The 23079-nt window shown below is 50.2% G+C and overlaps 1 protein-coding gene across 4 annotated transcripts in view; it reads right to left on the reverse strand.

Moving 5' to 3' along the window:
• Positions 1 to 22501, reverse strand: part of LOC119970195 (transmembrane protease serine 9-like) — a 122682-nt gene extending 100181 nt beyond the window's left edge. For 3 of the 4 annotated variants that reach the window (XM_038804439.1, XM_038804442.1, XM_038804441.1), the window contains exon 1: positions 22127 to 22501. The gene's annotated coding sequence lies outside the window, so the exon portion shown is untranslated. Of the gene's footprint in view, positions 1 to 793; positions 815 to 22126 lie in introns of those variants that run through there. The other variant, XM_038804440.1, reaches the window with a different exon arrangement.
• Between the last annotated feature and the right edge of the window lie 578 nt (positions 22502 to 23079).

The following is a 23079-nucleotide window of genomic DNA, read 5'->3' on the forward strand; positions in this document are numbered from 1 at the left end:
ACTCTTAGACAGGCACATGAATAGCAGTAAATTGAAGGGATGTAGGTTAGGTTGATCTTAGATTAGGATAAATGATCGGCACGACATTGTGGGCTGAAGGGCCTGTACTGTGCTGTACTGTTCTATGTTCTAAAACGTAGAAAAGTAAACTTTCGGAAGATTTTAGTGGGAACTAGAAAATAAAACAAGAGAAATCAAGTCAAGGTATTTTAAGGGCTGGAATAAAGAAAGTTACATGCATATAGCACCTTTCACAACCTGAGGATGTTCCAAAGCGTTTTATAACCAGTTAACTACGTTTAAAGTGCAGTCACTATGATGAATATAGGAAACATAGCAGCCAATTTGCACAAAACTGTAATGGGAAAATGATCTGTAAAGGGAAGATAACCTGCCTTGGTGATGTGGTCAAGGGATAAATAAATGGTGGTCAGCCCAAAATGTAGGTGTGAGCCATAGATCAGTTGGAAGCACTCGCGTCTGTAAGCCTCAAGATTGTAGATTCAACAATCAAGGTTGTCACTTCAGTGAGTTCTGTGTTGTAAGAGGTGCGGTTGCTTTGGAGATATTAAAGTAATTTTCCTTCTCAGGTGGGTGTGGTAGATCCCATGGTGCTACTTCAAAGAGTAGGGGAATTATGCCAGGTGTCTTCACTCGTACTTATTCTTCAATTGACCTCACAGATTGGCTGGTCATTATCATGTTACTGTTTGTGAAGCTGACTGTGTGCAAATTGGCTGCCATATTTCCCACATTACAACAGTCATGTCAAAAAATACATGTCAAACAATACCTCCATGGCTGTAACGATCTGGCGGGTCATGGAAGATGCTCCAGAAATGCACACCTATCTTTCCTTTTTTACATGGGAAAATTCTATTCCTCTTGTTTGAACGAGTGCCATGAAATCTTTTATTCCACCTGAAGGGATAGATGGGGTCACAATTAAACATTTTGGGTGTGATCTAACCAAAACTAAACAAATGCATTCTGTGCCGGAATCGAGGGGTCGTTCCTGGGGCTACAAGCAGCAGGAATGACCACACTATCTAACGGCACACTGTTTTATTTTTGGTGGCCCAGCGGGGAACGCTCCCCCATGGCCCAGTGGGGAATGGCTCAGTAGGGAATGCCCCACCTGCCCCAAATGCCACACTCCGTTGTATTTCGTGTGCTGAGGAGTTCTGCTCGCCGGATCTCCTCAGTGCAGGAGATCGGGACATCCTTTATAAATGGCACCCCAATTTCTCAACCCCATGACATGGGTGCCAACGCCAAGGTGGTACCAGCAGTGCCATGGTGCTACTCTGCTCAGAAGCCAACCACCCAGGGGCCTCCAATCCCCTGGGAGAGCCCACCAAGTGCCATCCTGCCCGGTCCCCATTGGTAGGGGCCAGTACTGAATGGTGCTCGTCTGAGGCCTCCGAGGAAAAGGAGTTAGATCCTAAAGCCTTGGGTAGATCAGGGGAGCTGCATATTGGAGTCAAACCAGCTGTTCATTCCAATATGCAGATTTGCCAAATACTGATGCTGCCCACTATGGGCGGGATCCAGGTCACATTGTATCGCGAGATCCCCTGGACTTTTATTTTTACTAATATGAATTATTTTAAGTTCCTTCTCGCCCATTAGATCCTTGGTTCCCCACAATTTCTCGTATGTTCTTTGTGTCATCTATTATGAAAACTGACAATGCAACATATGAAACCTTTCTAACTACACGATAATAGATGAAAATAATCTGTTCCCTTACTTGATTACTAAACATATTGTTCTAGAACCATGGCTCAAATGCATTCCATTAACTTATTCTTCCAAGCTACATTTGATTTTCCCAGTCTATATGAATATTAAAATCCCCAACAATTATTGCATTACCCATCTTACATTCTCCACTACTTGCTAATCTATACTTAGTCCAACACAACTGTAAGGGGCCAGTAAACTACTCCGAACAGACTTTTCCATCCTTTATTACTTCTTAGCTCCACCCATATCAATTCTACTGCCTGGCTTTCTGAGCTGAAGTCCTTTCTTGCTATGGTCTTTATCTCATCCTTTATTATTGGAGCTTCCCTGCCTACTTTTCCATTTTGTCTATCTTTTCTGAAAGTTAGGCATCCCACAAAATTTAGTTCCCAACTTTGATCATCCTGCAGCCACATCTCAGTGATAACTATTACATCGAACCCACTTATGCCCTCAACTTGTGCCATTAATTCATCTATGTTGTAACAAATGCCTTATGCATTCATACATAACATTCCGAACTGTAACTTTTTACTATTTTTCCTGGATATTTTAGTTCATGACATCATTTCGAGGCTTTCGAGAGTACATTAGATGGATGATTACTTGAATAGAAACAATGCCCAATGGCTTGGGGAAAAGGCAGGGATTGGCATGATTCTCGTCTGGAGAGCTGGTGCAGACACAATGGGCTGAATGACCTCCTTCTGCACCTTAACAATTCTGTGATATTATAATCGCTAATCTCCCTGTCCCTTCCTGACGCAATCTGTTTGGTTTTACCCAAATCACTTTGCTGTTCTATAGTCTTGACATTTCTCTTAAGGGTTAAAGATTTCCCCATTTCTGAACCCTCCTTCACTTCTTTAATTTAATGCCTCATCTACCATCTTAGTTATTCGATCAAACAAAATAAGATGCCAGTGTACCATGAATTGAAACTTCCATCTCCTTATCAACCTTGTAACGATACCCGGACCAGACCCCAATTTATTTTAGAAAACTGGACGAGACCCCAACAATTTTTCAATTTGTAAATAGTGAGAAAATGGTACTTTGCTCCAGGAGTGAATCCACCGACAACTAAGGATCTTTTATAAATAAGGAAAGGTATTTGAGCTACTTTCCAATCTACTTCTAAACTTTCAATCAGGCAAAACCAATACAAACATGTCAAATGCCATTTAGTAATACAGTTAACACTCAGTTATAGATTTCTTTGCAAAGTACCTGGGTGAAAAGCCTTCAGAAGACAGTATGAGAAACTCACGCCCTTTCCTCAGAATGCAGACCAGAACCCTTAAAATGAAATTAAAAGTAACAGATACAGGGCAGGAATGAAAACAGGACGACAAATAGACCCAGCCCTTCCAACGAGTCACATTACAGCCTGCCTATCTGTTAACCTCTTAATCACAGCTTTAGCAGACATATAGGGCTGGATCCTCCGCCCTTCTGCGCCACATTTCTGCCCCGACCCGCAGGTGTGATTCTCCGCTACGCTGGCCAGTCAATGGGGCTTCCCATTGTGGGGCAGCCCCACGCCGTTGGGAAACTCCCGTGCGCTGGCAGAACGGAGAATCCCGCACAGAGTGCACGATTTAACCACTGCATTGTGCCTGGCGTGGATCTGGGCGAGCCGGGTAAATAGGGAGAAAGGCCAAAATTGAGATTTGCTCCGGGTGAATAACAGGAAAGACCAAAATTGGGATTCGGGCGAACAAGTTTGCGATTTGCCCGGCCTGCTCCGAAGGGCAAGTTCCGGATCTAGCCTAATAATGGTGGGAATATCGTTAACGCAGGCATCATTTGGTACTCCTTTTTGGTTAGGGGTCTGAAGCGTTCCAGGTTACAGGCCTGGGGGCCACATGGGTTGAGGTGCTTTGCGTCCGTGAGACTTTCATGCCATCTTTAAATATTGTGGAGACCCATAGCAGGATTCCCTCCCCCCCCCCCCCCCCCCCCCCCCCCTCCTCCCAAACACTGGGCCAACAGCTCCGGTGCCTTTGAGCTGCTTGCCAGAATGTAGAAATGGCTACTCACCTCCTCTGTCCCCGTCAGCAGCCATTGCAGCAGCGTCACATTTTTAAATAGGAGCACTAAATGATGCCTGCGTTAACGATATTGTCACTAGTTTTGGGCGGGCCAGGTGAATCGGAAACTTATTTGCGCCCGCTGCGAATCTCGATTTTGATCTTTCCTGTTATTCACATCCTGTCTGTCCCACCAAACACCTCCAGGACAGAGCCCTGCTGCAGCTTCTCTCCTGAAATTCAATTTCACCCCCTTTGACCATGAGCAGCCTCTAGCTTCACAGCTAAAGGCTATTTCAAATTATAAATTTCCCTTGCTAGTTGAGAGGGCACCTCACAGATGCAGCTAGTGTTTGCTGCTTGCTCCTGCTGGTGGTTGCAAATGCCTAGAGGCTGCTGTTGATGTTTCCTTCCATTTCTTTAGCCGGAAAGAAGGACAATTGTTGCTAAGATACCTGAAACACCGGGATCAGGGGGACGTCTGAGTCCAGAAACCACTCAGTTTTGAAGCTAGAAGACGCTGCAGGACCTGGTGCCCAACATTGATCCCAATGGGCCACCTGATGATGCCATTGAAGAAATGCTTTTGCAGATTGCTGATGCTTTTGTTGCTGGTGTGAGTGCTGCATGTAATTGACACATAACCGCGGGTTAAACACACTGGAGGTCAAGGATGTTCAACTGCACCTTGAGTGCCAGTGGAATATGTGGATGCCAGGATTTGGTTCCAGTGAGATCCCATTCTTCTAAACTCGAGAGAGTATAGGCCTAAATTGTTCAATCTCTCTTCTGTTAGGCGGATGTACTTTTAGGAAATGGGTGTTTATCAAATAGCTGCAGTGATGTCAGTGTGTGGGTGGAGCTGGGCTGTCTGTCTGTCTTTTTACTTTTGGTTTGAGCTGCAAAGCTGCTTTGTGGCTCTGTTTTTGGTTTCGTTTTCAGAGTTGGAGAGCTGCATTCAAACAAGAAGCTATATATCTCTCTCTCTCTAAAGAATGTCTCCAGATCACTTGATGATTTCAAAGTAATACCTGTTTCTGTAGAGAATTTAAACCTGCTGTCTTTGTAAAAAAAAGGGTTTAACTTATGGATGTTGTTTGGAAGGTTATTAAGGATTATTAAGGGTTAGCTATAGAGTACTGTACCTTTTGGGGGGTTATCAAGGTTGGTAGTTGATAAACTGTTTGCTGTGTGTTTATAAAATGTTAACCGGATTCATAGAATAAACAATACTTTTAAGGTCTCTGTTGCATAACACCTGGAGAGTGGACCCTTGTGCTCCCCATAATCAAATCTATGAAAAGTCGTGGGTCAGGTGAATTCCATGATATACTTTGGAGTTTTTGAAACCCTGGCCCATAACGCTTTATACGACAAACCCCTCATCTCTGGAATCAATTGAGTGAACCTCCTCTGAACTGCCTCCAATGCCACTCCATCTTTCCTCAAATAAGGGGAATGTTGGTCGTTCTGGGTGAGTGTGCTTAACACTCAATTTGGCTCTGTTTCTTTACTTAGCTCTGGAGTCGCTGGCTACAGGACCAAAACTGTGCACAATGGTCCTGATGGGGTCTTACTAATGCCTTGTATAGTTGCAACAACACTTCCTTACCTTTATACTCAATTCCTTTTTCTATAAATGGCAACATTCTATTTGCTTTCCTTATTATTTGCTGCATCTGCATGCTAGATTTCTGTGATTCATGCACGAAGGCACCCACATTCCTCTGTATCGGAGCACCCCAAAGTCTCTTCCCATTTAGATAATAAGTTGCCTTCCCATTTTTTCAACCAAAATGCAAGACCTCACACTTATCCACGTTAAACTCCATCTGCCCCATTTTGGCCCACTCTCCTAACCTATCTATATCCATTTGTAAAGTTCTTATTTCCTCATTGCAAATTAGTGTCCCACCTATTCTCATGTCAACTGCAAATGTGGCTATAGAACCTTCTATCCCTGTATCCAACTCATTAATATAGATTGTAAATAGCTGGAGTCCAAGAACCGAACACTGTGGCACCCCACTAGTTACATCCTACCATCCAGAGAAAGACCCATTTATCCCGAGTCTCCGTCTCCTGTCCGTTAGCCAGTCTTCTATCCAAGCTAATACGTTACCCCTAATCCCATGTGATCTCACCTTGCGAATTAACCTTCTGTGTGGCACCTTATCAAATGCCTTCTGGAAATCCGGATATGCTACATCTACATGATCCCCATTATCTATTTTGCTTGCTACATCTTCGAAGAACTCTAGAAAATTAGCCAAACATAATTAGCTCTTCATAACACCATGCTGACTCTGATGGATATCATTTTGGCTTTCCAAATGTCCTGATATTACGGCCTTGATAATTGATCTAACAATTTTTCAACAACATATGTCAAACTAACTGCTCTGTAATTTCCCACATTCTGCCTCCCTCCCTTTTTGAATAAGGACATTAGAATTTTTCCAATCCACTGGAACCTTTCCCATTTCCAGGGAATTTTGGAATATTATAAACAATGGATCCACTATCTCTGCTACCCCTTCCTTTAGCACCCTAGGATGTAGACCGTCAGGCCTGGGGGACTTATCTTCCCTTATTTCTTTTTAAAAAAAATATTTTTATTCTCCTCCTTTTTCACAATTTGTCTCCTGAATTTACACCCAACAACAATCAATAACCAACAACAACTATCTCAAACCCCATAACAGTAACAACAGTAACACCATGCCCAGACATCAGCCCGCATGTTAACATAAACAAATGACAAAGGAAAAAAGAAATCAGGGATTACCCATAGCCATCTTCAACATACATAGCCCCCCCTGCCCCCCCCCCCAACCCACCCACCAATCCCCCCCAACTAATGTTCGATGTTATCCAGTTCTTGAAAGTGCATAATAAATAGTGCCCATGACATGTAGAACCCCTCCCAACTTCCCCTCGGTTCGAACTTAACTTTCTCAAGGGTCAAGTATTCCAACAGGTCCCCCCGCCACGCCAGGGCACAGGATGGAGAGGCCGCTCTCCATCCCAGCAGGATCCGCCTTCGGGCGATCAACGAGGCGAAGGCTATGATATCTGCCTCCGCACCCCGTTTCCAACCCTGGCTGGTCCGACACCCCGAATATGGGGCGTGATTCTCCGATGCCGCGCCGCCTCTGGAAAGCCGTTGTGAACTCGGTCGAGCTCAACGACAGCGCGAAACGACCCCGATCGCGACCTATTTTGGCCCCGGGAATGGGCTAGCATCGGGGCCACGCGGAACACGGGGGGGGGGTGGGGGGGGGGTGATGTCGAAAGCGCGCGACGCCCGAATGACGGTGCTCCGTGTCGTAAAAGGGCACGATCTACTAAAACAAAGGAGGGGGGGAATTGTCGGAGCCACGGAGGGCTGCCCCGAGGTTCCGTGATACGGACCTAGAGACCTTCCTCGATGAGGTGGAGCAGCACGGGGGCATCATCTGCCCAAGATGAGGGCATCGCCACCCTTCCAGTGTTGTACGACGGGCATGGCGTGAGGTGGGCATGGCAGTCAGTGCTGTGAGGTAGACCCCTCGGTCTGGGGAGCAGTGCCGCAAGAAGCACCATGACCTCACCAGGGCTGCCAGGGTAAGTGCTACAAGGGTGCCCCTGGGTCACAACCATTCCCCCCTCCCCCCCAATGTCCCTCATCACCCACCTCCCCACCGGGCACGAGGGGGAGGGGGGGGGGGCGAGAGTGAGTAGACGGTGGTTAACAAAGTTGTCACAGACCCACCTGAGCGCTGCGACCCCCTGGAGAGATGCCATGGTGTAGCTGCAACTTTCCCCCCAATCTGTGCCAATATCTGAATGCCCTGCTGATACCTGCCGAATTGTGATGCTCTATCCATGCCCCCCCAACAGGACAAGGCTGCTCACAGCAGCCGGGAGCGGAACAGAACCGGAGGGGGTTCACCCATTCTTCACCCCCTGGCAGTGTTCGAGCAGAGGGCACTGGACCTTGCGGGGGATCTGCCACCCGGGAGGTCGCGCAATGCGAGGTTGGAGGTGCAGAACCAAGTGAGACAACCCTGAATGACAACCACTCCCAGCCCATCCTCTGTCCCCTCACACTCTGCCCATTGGACCCCCCATCCTCTGTCCCCTCACACTTTGCCCACTGGACCCCCCATCCTCTGTCCCCTCACACTCTACCCACTGGACCCCCCAATCCTCTGTCCCCTCACACTCTGCCCACTGGACCCCCCATCCTCTGTCTCCTCACACTCTATCCACTGGACGCCCCATCCTCTGTTCCCTCACACTCTGCCCATTGGACCCCCCATCCTCTGTCCCCTCACACTCTATCCACTGGACCCCCCATCCTCTGTTCCCTCACACTCTGCCCACTGGACCCCCCATCCTCTGTCTCCTCACACTCTATCCACTGGACCCCCCATCCTCTGTTCCCTCACACTCTGCCCATTGGACCCCCCATCCTCTGTCCCCTCACACTCTATCCACTGGACCCCCCATCCTCTGTTCCCTCACACTCTGCCCACTGGACCCCCCCCATCCTCTGTGCTCTCACACTCTACCACTGGACCCCCCATCCTCTGTCCCCTCACACTCTACCCACTGGACCATCCTATGCCCGGCTGAGCATGTTTAACTAACCCCTTATCATTCTGTTCCCTAGGGCCAGCTGACGAACGTCCAGGGCCGTCTGGTGCCACACACAGGCGACCATCCACGACGACCACCGCACCCAGGGTCGCATGCCAGAGAGTGGCAGGAGGTCAGCGAGGAGTGCCATCCTCCAAATCCGGGACTCTCGAGCAGGACATACAGAGGACGGACAGTGACGACTTTCATGGCTGTCCGTTGCCCGAAGTTCGGGCCGTGAGACAGGACAGGACGGGGTCAGTGGACCCAGACGCACAGAGAACGGCGACACAGTCAACAGAATCACATGACGCTGAACCGTACATGGTCCGCGTGCGCCCTGCGCTGGGACATGACTGGGACCAGGACCCTCCTGAATTTCTGACGGACGAGGACCTAGAGCTTGCGGCACTGCTGTCTCCCACACCATCCACCATCCCAGAGACACTCACCTCGGTTGGGCAATTAAGTGATCACGGTCTGGTGTGCACCACACAGCTGAGCCGGTACAGCAGGTGGAGGTCGGAGCAGCCGAGGGGCTGGACAGTCGGAGGGCAGCCCAGGCCCAGCATCCAGCTGCCACCCAGACGTTTCCCAGGTTCCTGGATTTACGCGACCTACCTGGACAGCCGATGCATTTTGAAAACCCAGGGACACAATGACGGGATGAGGGCCGTCATCCAGCAGCTGCAGACGCAGTTAGAGGAGTCAAATCGCATCTAGGAGCAGGGAGTGGCTGCTCATGGCAGCCACCCAAGCCGACACCACACGGGTGCTGTCCGCGGTCGAGGCAATGGGTGAAACGGTATCGGCCATGGGTCAGGTTATGCAAGGCGTTGGGCATCACGTGCATGCGCCATCCATGGCCCTGGAGAGGGCTGCCCTCTCACAGGCAGCAATGCGCCAGAGCCAACACGACATTGCCGGCGCGCTACGGGCCCTGGCCGAGTCTCACCAGGTCATGGCCCAGTCCCAGCATCGACCTCCTGACGCACGTGCTGGATGGCGTCGCGCACTCACAGGTTGAGGTCGCACAGTCCCTGGCGGGAATGTCTCACTCCCTGGACTCCGTCTCTGCTAACGTTCGGACCCTGGCCGATACCGTTGCAGGCCTCCAGGACTGGCAGTGCCAGTCGGTGGGGCAACGGGGCACTGGGCTCCCCGAGGGAGGAGGAGGTTCCGGGGCCCGTCCCAGTAACTCCATCACAGGACGTCCCTGAATGCTCGGCCTCCCCCCTGGTGCATCGGGTGGGCAGCGGGCAGAGCAGGGTGGCACCACGTCATCCGAAACGCCCGCGGAGCAACCTGGCCCATCAAGGCCGGGTCGCCCCAAGAAACAAGTGCCGATGGGGAGACATGTTGTGGGGCGTGATTCTCAGCAGCCCGCCTCCACTCCTGCTGTACCTGAATCTGGGGATTCACTTAGACGTAGTGGTAGGGCCCGTAAGGCAATGAAGAGGGACACATAGTAAGTTGGAACGGCTGAAGGGCACAGTTTAGTTGTAGGGGCTAGAACATCTGTACTTAATATTTACCATTAAACTCACAGTTGCACCTAACTTGTAAGACTGTGATTTTTCAGTTGCCACGGGGATCGTGATGGTGACCGAGTGTCGCTGGGGTTGATGAGCGGTGAAACTTCGGTGCCGGGTGTAAAGTCTCCCCCCCCGCCCGCAGCCGGACACCGTAGTCCTCGGCACTCCTACGCCAGCTACGCCACACGGGCATGTGATGGAGCGTCCCTGATGAACTCAACGACCACTGAGATGGATGGTTCAGCTATTGCCATGAGTCAGACTTTGTCTAACGATTCTGAGCTCACAGCTCACTGCAGAGCGGGCTGTCATCATTCAACATGGCACTGATCACACCCGCTGACGCCCATCAATGTCGTGCCATACGGTTGTGCCGCAGTGGTAAGGGTGATCTCGAAGTGGAGCAGTGTACACGGAGCGGGGGTGCGGGGGGTGGTGGGAGTTGTGTGCTGTCCGTCTGCACGATGGGCGATGCAGGTGGTAGTGGTAGTGTTCAGCGATGCCGTCGCATGCGACGCATGAATCTTGCAGCCACCAATGCGTCGCGTGCCCGCTGTCCTCGCCGGTGCCGTCGTGCAGCCTCCTGGACATTACCAGCACCCGGGTCGTGTCTGTGTGCTGCGCCCGACGCACCACCTACCTCCTCCACCTCCTCCTCCACCTCCTCCTCCTCCTCCTCCTCCACCTCCTCCACCTACTCCTCCTCCACCTCCTCCTCCACCTCCTCCTCCACCTCCTCCTCTGTCTCCGTGTTGGCACCACTGCCAGTGGCTTCTCCCTACAACTCCTCCACCAGGGCATCTCCTCTCTGCATTGCGATGTTGTGCAGCGCACAGCAGACCACAACAATGCGAGCGACCCTCTCAGGCTGGTACTGCAGGGCCCCGCCGGAGCGGTCCAGGCACCTGAATCTCATTTTCAGCAGACCAAAGCAGCGCTCCACCACACCCCTGGTTGCTGCATGGGCCTCATTGTAAAGAGTCTCCGCGTTGGTCTGAGGCCTCCGTATGGGCGTCATCAGCCAAGACCTCAGTGGATAACACCTGTCGCCCAGCAACCAGCCCCTCAGCCGGGGGGGGCCGTCCCTCAAACATAGCAGGGATGAATGACTGTGCAAGAATGTACGCATCATGCACACTCCTAGGGAATCTTGCGCACACGTGCATTATCTTCATGTGGGGGTCGCATACCACCTGGATGTTCATGAAGTATGTCCCCCTACTGATTGTGAGCACTTCCCTGTTGCCTGCAGGCGGGCGCATGGGGACGTGAACACCATCGATCACTCCCTGCACCATCGGTATCCCGGCCACATTGACAAATGCACGGGCTCGTGCTTCTTGATTTGCTCGGTCCTCGGGAAAGGTGATGTAGCGGTCTGTGATGGCGAACAGGACGTCGGTCACATCCCGGATGCAGCTGTGGACCGATGCCTGTGATATCCCGGATAGGTCCCCACTCGGAGACTGGGAGGAGCCGGTAGCATAAAAATTAAGTGCCACCGTCACCTTGACGGCAACCGGGATCGCGTGTCCTCCTCCCGTTCCACGTGGGGCGAGGTGCGCCACGAGGTGACAGATATGTGCGACCGTCTCTCTGCTGAACCGGAGTCTCCTCCTCCAACTGATGTCCGGCAGTGTCTCGAAAGAGATCCGGGCATAGAACACCCTAGGCCTCGATTGTCGCCTCTGGTGCCCTGGCTCCACCATCAGTGTCTCCTCCTCCCCCCCCCCCCCCCCCCCCCCATGCTGCTCGACATCAGTGCCCGCATCCTGTGCCGTCCTCAGTGTTTGGGGGTCAATGTTCCCCTCTGCATCCCCCTGGACATACCGGCCATGAGCGCCTGTGGCCTGTACGGCGACGACGGGCCACTCGGCTGCCGTTCCCTCTGCTGCTGCAGCTGCCCCTGCATCCACTGTGGGATGTCGCTGTGGACGCTGCTGGATGTCCAACTGCAGTGCAGCAGCCCCAACCACTGCGGTGAACATCGCCATTCGGTTCGAATACATTATGGTCACCTACAGAAGGGTGGTGGGGGGGGCAGAGAAACGGGACATGTTAGACAGAGGTTATTCGACACCTCGGCATCCGCCTGCCACGGGATACCTGTGTATCCCGGTGGCCTGGTTGCGCTGCTGACATGCGGCTAGCTTAACCCCTGGTCACTTTCTGCGTCCAACGGTCAGTTAAGAACGTCCTCCTCACCGGTGCGTCAGTGGGCTATGCCCACCAGCCACATGGCAGGGCGGCTGAGATGTTGCATTCGGGGGTGCATTCCCAGTTTGCAAAGATTCCGGGACGGTCCGCTCACCTCCTCACTCCAGTCGTGCTGGCTGACGACTTTAAAAAGCAGGTGTGGACGGCGACGGCGTGAACTGGGGTCACGCCATCGGGACTTCGGCCCATCCGGGCCGGAGAGTAGCGGGGGTTCCGGGGAATCGCCATTTTGGGTGAATCGGGCGATTCTCCGGGTTTTGGCGCGCGGAACACGACGGAACAGATTTGGCCGTTTCGGAGAATAGCGGGAGCGCGTCGGACCGGCGTCGCGTGAAAAACCGGCGCGGCCCGCTATTCTCCCAACCAGCGTGACATCGGAGAATCGCGCCCATGGCCTCCCGGGGACCCGGGTCCAGCTTCACATTCACCACCTTGGAAATTACCCTAAACACCTCCTTCCAGTACTCCTCTAGCTTTGGACAGGACCAAAACATATGAACGTGATTAGCGGCCCCCCCCACCGAGCACCGTTCACACACATCTTCTACCCCTTCAAAGAATCAGCTCATCCTCGCCCTCGTGAGGTGCGCCCTGTACACCACCTTCAGCTGTATCAGCCCCAACCTCGCACATGAGGTGGAGGCATTCACCCTCCGGAGCACCTCACACCAGACCCCCTCCTCTATAACCTCTCCCAACTCTTCCTCCCACTTCGCTTTGAGCCCCTCCAGTGGTGCCTTATCCTTTTCCAACATAGCTCCGTATACTGCTGACACTGTCCCCTTCTCCAGTCCACTTGCCACCAGCACCTCCTCCAACAACATGGAAGCCGGTTCGTCCGGGAAACTCTGCATCTCCTTCCTGGCAAAGTCCCGAACCTGCATATACCTAAACATTTCTCCCTGCTCCAGCCCATACTTCACTTCCAGCTCCCTCAATCCTGCAAATCGACCCCGAAGAAACAAATCTTTCAGCGTCTTAATCCCTTCTCTTCCCATTTCCGAAAGCTTCCGTCCCACCTACCTGGCTCAAATCTGTGATTTCCCCGAATCGGCATTCCAGTCCCCCCCACAATCAGCTTGTGTGTGTCCAAGTCAGGTATGGCTCCAAACACCTTCCTTGCAAATCCCGCACCGTCCCAGTTGGAACCGTATACACTTACCAGCGCCACGAATCTCCCGTCCAGCGCCCCGGCCACAGTCACATATCTACCCCCCTGATCTGCCACTACCTTCTCCATCTGGAAGCGTACCCTTTTGCTGACCAACACCGCTACCCCTCGAGCCCTTCCATCAAATCCAGAGTGAAACACTTGGCTAACCCAGCCCTTTTTAAGTCTCACCTGGTCCTTCACGCTCAAGTGAGTCCCCTGCAGCATTGCCACATCGGTTTTCAGACTTTTAAGATGCGCAAGCACCTTTGACCTCTTGACCGGACCTCCTAGCCCTCTCACGTTCCACGTGGCTATCCTTACTGGGGGTCTCTCACCCAACCCCCCCCCCCCCCCCCCACCTTTCTTATCCACCATCAACATACCGCAGGGCCCTGCCCCATAAGCCTGACCCGCCCCGTCCATTGTTAACATCGAACCCCTTCCCCCCTCCCGAAAACCCCCCTTGCTTTCCCCCTGAAACAACATCCCCCAACATCCAACCCTTCCCCCCCCTCTCGCTCGCCTCGTAGGCCCACTGACGCCTGCTATCCAGGCTCCAATGTCCGCAGCCCTCCTCTCCTCTCACCTCCGTTCACTAGCTGACTGACTTTAGCTAGCTAGTGCGGTGCCCCCCCCCCCCCCCCCCCCCCCCCCCCCCCGCCAAGACATATCATCCCCTCTCACCCAGTCCCAGAGAAAAAAAAACCAAACCCAACAATCCAACCCATACAATTCACTAACATAACATTTAACCGTCGCAACACAGAACGCCCATCAACCCACCATTAACTTAAACTCTATAACAATGCAAAGAGAAGTAGATTACAATACAAATCCGTAAGAAGAAAGTTATAACATTTATACATTTTCCGGCTGTTCAAACACAGTCCACAGTCTCTCTTCTAGATCCGCTCGTCATGGCTATCCCAAGCCTTCTGCCTTCACGAACGCCTCAGCCGCATCCGCTGTCTCAAAATAAAAGTCTTTGCCGTTATACGTTACCCTTAACCTCGCTGGGTAATCTTCCCTTATTTCATAGAATTTACAGTGCAGAAGAGTTTCCCAAGAGTTTGTTGAGTATCATTTCCCTATTGATTTGATTTGATTTATTATTGTCACATGTATTAGTATACAGTGAAAAGTGTTGTTTCTTGTATGCTATACAGACAACGCATACCATACATAGGGAAGGAAGGAGAGACTACAGAATGTAATGTTACAGTCATAACTGGGATGGAGAGAAAAGATTAACTTAATACGAGGTAGATCCATTCAAAAGCCTGATGGCAGCATACCACCTGAGTCGGTTGGTATGTGACCTCAAACTTTGGTATTTTTTTCCTGACGGAAGAAGGTGGAAGAGAGTATGTCCGGGGTGCGTGGGGTCCTTAATTATGCTGGTTGCCCTTCCGAGGCCTTGGGAATTATAGATAGAGTCGATGGATGGGAGGCTGGTTTGCGAGATGGACTGGGCTACATTCACGACCTTTTGTAATTTCCTGCGGTCTTGGGCAGAGCTTACCAAGATGTGATACAACCAGAAAGAATGCTTCCAATGGTGCATCTGTAAAAGTTGGTGAGAGTCGTAGCTGACATGCCAAATTTTCTTAGTCTTCTGAGAAAGTAGAGTCATTGGTGGGCTTTCCTAACTATAGTGTCGGCATGGGGGGACCAGGACAGGTTGTTGGTAATCTGGACACTTAAAAACTTGAAGATCTCGACCCTCTCTACTTCGTTCCCATTGATGTAGACAGGGGCATGTTCTCCTCTACGCTTCCTGAAGTCAATGACAATCTCGTTTGTTTTGTTGACATTGAGGGAGAGATTATTGTCATCGCACCAGTTCACCAGATTCTCTATCTCATTCCTGTACTCTGTCTCGTCATTGTTTGAAATCAGACCCACTACGGTGGTGTCATCAGCAAATTTGAGAATCGAGTTGGAGGGGAATTTGGCCACACAGTCATAGGTGTAGAAGGAGTATAGTAGGGGGCTGAGGACACAGCCTTGTGGGGCATCGGTGTATAGGATGATCGTGGAGGAAGTGTTGTTGCCTATCCTTACTGATTGTGGCCTGTGGGTTAGGAGGTTCAGCAGCCAGTCACAGAGGGAGAAACCGAGGCCCAGGCCACGGAGTTTGGAGATGGGTTTCGTCGGAATAATAGTGTTGAAGGCTGAGCTGTAGTCAATAAATAGGAGTCCGACCTAGGTGTCTTTGTTATCTAAGTGTTCCAGTGTTGAGCGCAGGGTCAGGGAGATGGCGTCCGCTGTGGACCTGTTGCAGCAGTAGGCGAACTGTAGTGGATCAAGGCAATCTGGGAGGCTGGAGTTGATTTGTGCCATGACTAACCTTTCAAAGCACTTCATGATGATGGATGTCAGAGCCACTGGACAATAGTCATTAAGGCACGCTGCTTGGATTTTCTTTGGTACAGGGATGATGCTCATCTTCTTGAAGAAGATAGGGACCTCAGATTGTTGTAAAGAGAGGTTGAAAATGTCTGCGAATACCCCCGCCAGCTGATCCGCGCAAGACCGGAGTGCCCATCCGGGCCAGTGGCTTTCCGTGGGTTGATCTTCGAGAAGGCTGCTCTGACATCTGCAATGGTGACCTTGGATACAAGTTCATCCGAGGGGTTGAGCTCATCAGGGTGGGGTGCGTTGAAGCTGGTGCTTTTACATGCCTTCATCTTGTAGACCGTTATGTCTTGCAGACCTTGCCATAGTCGGCAGGCGGCCGTGTGGCTAGCCTGGGACTCGAGCTTGGTACTGTCTTTTGGCATCATAGAATTTACAGTGCAGAAGGAGGCCATTCAGCCCATCGAGTCTGCACCGGCTCTTGGAAAGAGCACCCTAGCCAAGGTCAACACCTCCACCCTATCCCCATAACCTAGTAACCCCACCCAACACTAAGGGCAATTTTGGACACTAAGGGCAATTTATCATGGCCAATCCACCTAACCCGCACATCTTTGGACTGTGGGAGGAAACTGGAGCACCCGGAGGAACCCACGCACACATGGGGAGGATGTGCAGACTCCGCACAGACAGTGACCCAAGCCGGGAATTGAACCTGGGACCCTGGAGCTGTGAAGCGATTGTGTTATCCACAACCTACCGTGCTGCCCATCTTTGATGGATTTCCTTAGATCATATCTGGCTTTCTTGTATTGGTCAAGGCCGCCTGATTTAAACGCCTCAGACCTAGACTTCAGCAAGCAGTGGATATCCCTGTTCATCCAGGGTTTCTGGTTGGGGAACACGCGAGTTTGCTTCTTTGGCACATAGTCTTCCACACACTTACTAATGAAGTCAGTTACTGTAGTGGCGTACTCGTTCAGGCTGGTCGCAGAGTTTTTAAATACTGACCAGTCCGCTGACTCTAAGCAGTCCCGTAGGAGATCATCCGATTCCTCAGACCAACAATGCACGACTTTCTTTGACGGATTCTCCCGCTTCAGTTTTTGCTTAGAAGCCGGGAGCAGGAGCACAGCCTTGTGGTCAGATTTGCCAAAGTGTGGGCGGGCGATAGATCGGTGGGCATGTTTGATATTTGTGTAGCAGTGGTCCAGGATGTTTGGGCCTCTGGTGGAACCAGATTCTGTTTGATGCTGATTATTCCAAGTTCCACCCTTTCTATTGCCTCTGAGTTTCCCGTTCCTATGGGAATGGTACTAGTGTCGTCCACCGAGAAAACTGAGGCAAATAATTGATTTAGCATCTTTGCCATTTCTGGTTTTCCCACTATTAACTCACAAGTTTCATCTTCCAAGGGACCAACATTCACTTTAGCGACTCTCTTCCCTTTTATGTACCTGCAGAAGATTTTGCTATCCTTTTTGATAGTCTCCGTTAGTTTTTTCTTGTAATTTACCTTAGATCGTTTTATTACTTTTTTTAGCATCCCTTTGTTTATGTTTGGAAGTTTCCCTATCTTCCAGCCTGCCACTGGCCTTTGCAATATACCTTAGTTTTTGTCTTTATAATATCCATGGATGGCAAACAAGGGTGGCATGGTAGCACAAGTAGTTAGCACTGTTGCTTCACAGCACCCGGGACCCAGGTTCGACACCCGGCTTGGGTCACTGTCTCTGCGGAGTCTGCACCTTCCCCCGTGTCTGCGTGGGTTTCTTCCGGGTGCTCCGGTTTCTTCCCACAAGTCCCGAAACTTATTTTAATTTCTCCCTTAGTGTACCCGAACAGGCACCGGAGTGTGGCGACTGGGGGATTTTCGCAGTAACCTCATTGCAGTGTTAATGTAAACCTACTTTTGACATCAATAAAGATTATTATTGGATGTTTTTCTACCTGTCTTATCGTCTTCCTTCCTCATTGGGATTTATTTTAGTTGTGAGGAATTGGGTATATTCTTAAACAACTGTCACTGCTCATCAGCTATCCTACCTTTTAGCCTTCCTGCCCAGTATATCCAGGCCAAACCTATCCTCATGCCTATTTAATTTCCTTTGTTTAATTCCAGAACACTAGTTTTGGACCCTATTTTCTCGCCCCCAAACTGAATTTTGAATTCTAACATACTATGGTCACTGCTCCCTAACTATGAGGTCATTAATTAATCCTTCCTCATTGCACAATACCAAATCCAGAGTCGCCTCCTCCTTGGTTGGTTGCACAGCATACTGTTCTAGGAAACAATCTGTAATGCATTCAATGAACTCTGCCTCCAGGCTACCCTTGTCAACTTGACTCCTCCAGTCTGTGTGCACATTAAAATCACCCATTGTTGGGGCAGCACGGTGGCACAGTGGTTAGCATTGCTGCCTACGGCGCTGAGGACCCGGGTTCGAATCCCGGCCCTGGGTCACTGTCTGTGTGGAGTTTGCACATTCTCCCCGTGTCTGCGTGGGTTTCGCCCCCACAACCCAAAAGATGTGCAGGTTAGGTGAATTGGCCATGCTAAATTGCCCCTTAATTGGAAAAAATAATTGGGTACTCTAAATTTAAAAAAAAAAAAAAATCACCCATTGTTATTGCCATACCTTTCTTGCAAGCCCCCAGTATTTCCGGGTTTATACTGTGCCCCACTGTAGAACTACTGTTTGGGGATCTATAGATTACTCCTACCAAGGACTTCTTCTCTTTGTTATTTCTTATTTCTACCCAGACTGATTCCACATCTTGATCTCATCTTATGTCATTTCTCATTATAGCACCGATCCCTTTCCTCAACAGCATGGCTACGCCACCTCCTTTTCCTTTCACCCTATCTTTCCCAAATACTGCGTACCCTTGGATATTCAATTCCCAGACCTGGAATCCCCACCAAGTCATAACCTTTTGTTTCTATTTGCACCGTTAACCCATTAAGTTTGATACGAATGCTTCTTGCATTTAGATACAAAGCTTTTAAATTTATTTTAATGTTAACTTTCCCCACTGTTCTATAATTCTTAAAGACATTGACCTGTTCTGTCCCTTGCTTGTATTTTCTGGTAACCATCCACCACATTGCTAACCTGTACTTATAATTCCTCCTTTAAATTGGGTTTTCTACTTTCTCCTACAACTGAACCCCCACCACCATTTAGTTTAAAGCCCTATCTACAGCCCTAGTTACACAACTCGCTAGGACTTTGGTCCCACCATGATTCAGATAAAAAACGGTCCCTCCTTCCCCAGTACTGGTGCCAATGTCCCATAAATTCAAACCCATTTCTCTCCACCACACCAATCTTTGAGCCACGCATTTACCTCCTGGATCTTATTTACCCTGTGCCAATTAGCTCATGGCTCAGATAGATTATTACCTTTTTGGTTCTGCTTTTTAATTTAGCTTCTAGCTGTTCATATTCCCTTAGCAGAACCTCTGTCCTTGTTCTACCTTTATCGTTGGTACCTAAGTGGACCACGACAACTGGATCTTTACCCTCCCACTCCAAGTCCCTCTGAAGCCAGTTGAGATATTCAGAACCCAAGCATCACTTCGGGATTCCCGATCCTGGTCACAGAGAAGTGTCAATGCCCTAACTATACAATCTCCAATTACCACTACATTTCTTTTCCCTCCCCCCACTTGAATGGTGTGCTGTACCACGGTGCTGTGGCCAGTTTGCTCATCCTCCCTGCAGTCTCTGTTCCCGTCCACACAGGAGCAGGAATCTCGAACTTGTTGGACAGGGATAAAGGTTACGGCTGCTGCAACCCTCCTCTGGATCACTCTATCTGCCTCACTCGCAACCATACCTTCCTGTTCCTGACCACTGGCCGAATTCAAATTAGTTAGCCAAAGGAGTCTAACTGCCTCCTGGAACACAGTTCCTCTCCCCCTCCCGGATGTGTCACAGTGTGCGAAGCTCAGACTCCAGCTCATCAATTCTGAACTGGAGTTCCTCAAGCAGCCAACACTTACTACAGACGTGGTCACTGGGAACCACAATGGGATCCACCAGCTCCCACATAGAGTCAACTGCCATCAATCAAACACTAAAGAGTTGGCCCTCAGCCCTGGGGATCATCTCGTGACCAAAGGTTAAGTGGGTGGATTAAGGGAGGGGACCAGAGCACGGTCTCCCTAATGTTCCTGACACAAGTCTGGGGTCTAGGGGCTCGTGCTGTGGCTGAGGATGAGTGTGCAGAACAAGGTTTGCAGCACAACTGGCTCACTGCATGGCACTCTGAGAGAAGGTGGGATATGTAAGGGTGGGTTAGGCTTGTGAGATTTGACAGTGCCAGGGTGGAAGGCCTAACTGATTGTCGGCCTATCTCATCCTCCATTTCCTTCCAGATACCAAAATGATTGTTGGTGTCAGTCGCGCAGCGGCCGCCCTTGCGGTGCTGGTGGCGGCCCAGGTGGCCAGATGCCAGTGCAGGCTGCAGTGATGATGCAGGCTGGAGGTGCCACCCCATGTGCAGCAGGCGGCTGCACACCCTGTAGACCCAGCCACCCATCAGTCTTAGGAGGAACCCAGAGGAGGACGACAGCGATGGCCCAAGGTGTACCGACATAGCTGGTCTTTCAATGAGATAGCAGACAGCATGTGCCACAGAGGATTCCATCTCAGGACAGAGAGACACTGTGGCACCTGTGCCATGTCCTCGCGGACTTGGCGCCCCGTGGAGGAGGAGGATATACCATCCCTGTGGTCATGAAAGTTACTATAGCCCTCGCCATGCATGCCGTCAGTTCATTCCAAGGCTCGAGTGGGGACCTGTGCGGCATATCCCAATGTACAACCCACAGCAGCATCTAGGAAGTTATCAATGCCGTGTATGTCTGTCTCTCTGCTGACAGCTCTCTCACACCCATCCTTTGGGATGCTTCCACCTACTGAATCTCACGGCTCTGGCATGTCATTTGCACCAGCTCAGAGAGAACCTTGCCAGGGGCGTAGCATCTGACTGGGACCCAGTTGAGTCCTGGGATCCAGGAGTCCTCTGACTTCTGCCTCCCTTGGATGTTCCTGCCTCCACCTGACGTGCATCAGCAACTGTGGGTGCTCCCCATATTGTGCCCCAGAAGCCTGTCCACTAACGTTGCCCACCGAGGTGTGTGTCTCTGCGCAGGTGGAAGGTGGGGGTGATAGCTGTGATGCCTCGATGGTGGTCTCCTCGGAGCTCTCCTCTGAGGTGTTGTCTTGGCTGCAGTGCCGAGAAACAGCCCATTATCCAACAGCAATTAGTTTATTTGGCCTCAGGGAGTTTCTCCCTACCGAGGCCCTACTTAGTGAGGCCAAACTTCAGTTCACCAGCTGGAAAGGCTCCTCACAGATCGGGGCTCCATTTTGTCCACCAACTCCGGTCTTTCCCTTTCCCCCATCTTTCAGGCTTTGTTCACCGCCCCCCCCCCCCCCCCCCCTCCCCCAACCTTCCTCACCCAACCTGGCATCAGGGCACCTTAACAGTGCCAGCCGGGCACCCTGGCAGTGCTCCTGGCAGTGCCACCCTGCCTTCTCCCCGGCCATCCGGGGGTCTCCAATGGTCTGGGAGATCTCCCTCCCCACTTGGTGCCGGTATGCCTGGTCCATGGTTGTGTGGACCAGTGCTAAACGGCGCCCTGGCGAGGTCTCCACGACAAGGCGGCTGAGTCACGGGCGCCAGCTTCCGTGTATTTAAGTGATCTGATCTGCAAGGAGCCCTTGCTGCCGGCTCCCGGTACTGAGCCCAATTTGGGGCTCACGTACAATTCACCCGTTGCGTCCTGATCTGCGCTGGGCACAGTGGGGACATTGAATTGCGCCCATAATCTGGACACCTCTACCTAAATTCTTTTAATAACATGACTGCAACAGACACATATCACAAGGTATGTATGCATAAACATTTTCTACATTCATCCCAATCTTTCAACCACTCGACCGAGACCTCTAATCTGTTGTCACAATGCCAATTGTTCAGTTTAAAATTATCCCCACTGACACCTGAATGGTTGAAATCCAAGTGGGGAGTGAAGATAAAAGAGCGTTGCATGAGATGTATCAAACAGCAATAGGAAAATCAATAACAGAAAGTCAAGGGTGAATTGAAATTCTGTCCCCAGAGAAACTTCACGTGACTGAGTAATAATACAGGCAGTAAGATATGATGAACGCAGCAAGGTTACTTAAACAATCTGTTTTAATTGCTCAGAAACCAATCATTCACAACCTGAACCCTCTTGTGTTGGATCTTGGATTGTTACATTGAACCTTACTCTTGTTCTAGCCCCTTCAAATAGCTTATTTCTATATACTCTTCCTCACCCCTTCAGCATTATTTGTTAAGTATATTTCCTTCATAAGCATTAATATTGCTAACGCAATGAAGGCTTTTGAAAAGATATTGAGGAACTATTAGAAAGCATAATAAGATACTCTTACCTTTGACTACGTTGAGCTTTGGAAAGAGAGGGTGTGTTAAGCATGAAGTCAATTAATCAGTGCTTCCTTTTCAATGCTGGAACGAACTTAAGATTGAACTTAACCCTAATGATCCTACGATAAAGAACAAGTTACACCTGTTCTGCAAAATTTGAATTATTCTGACTGACAAGTCAGAGCGAGGCAAATATGCACTTCTCAAGTAAGTCTTTTCTATCTGGAGCCGTTTAAGTTATTGTTGACATTTTAAGTTAAAAGCATTAAATCTGTGATTTTCGACAATTTGGTTCCGCTGCCCGCTCTGAGCATAGAAACCAGCCCATTAGAAAGCTTCAGGGTGATTCAGAATAACATCCGCCATCCAAACAATCAAGTTGCAAGCTCCAAGGTAAAAACAAAATGATATAAATTCCGAAACCTGACTATGTTAAACTCTATTTTTAGCTCTGTCCACATTGTGATCAGCAAAAGAAACCAAACAGCCAAGTTCCATAGCACAGGCAGCATAGTTCTATTTTGCGTTATTACAATCCCTGACCAGACCCTAACAGTGACTAGGATACTGGACAGAAACCCCAATATATTGTTTTAATTTTGTAAAACTGTGAGGAAATGATACCTCACTCCAGGAGTGATTTCACTCAAAATAGAGATATGGGGCGGGATTCTGTGGGAATCGGTGGGGTGGGCAACTCCAGCGGGAAGGAGTGGCGTGAACCACTCCGGCCGCCCCAAAGGTAGTTTGTTTTCATTCTTAGTGATTTGAGAATTCATTGCACCGTCTGTTTGAAATAGTTCATTAATTTGATTTCCATAGGGAATAAAGCTAAACAAAAAAAGAGCCAACATTTTCAAGTAGAACATTTTGCAGATTCAATTATTACAATCCTCCACACCTTCAGGGGCTAGGCTGGCGCCGGAGTGGTTTGCGCCGTGCAGGCCGGTGGGGAAGG

The sequence above is a fragment of the Scyliorhinus canicula genome, chromosome 8 (genome assembly GCF_902713615.1).
Source record: "Scyliorhinus canicula chromosome 8, sScyCan1.1, whole genome shotgun sequence".
Lineage (NCBI taxonomy): Eukaryota > Metazoa > Chordata > Chondrichthyes > Carcharhiniformes > Scyliorhinidae > Scyliorhinus > Scyliorhinus canicula.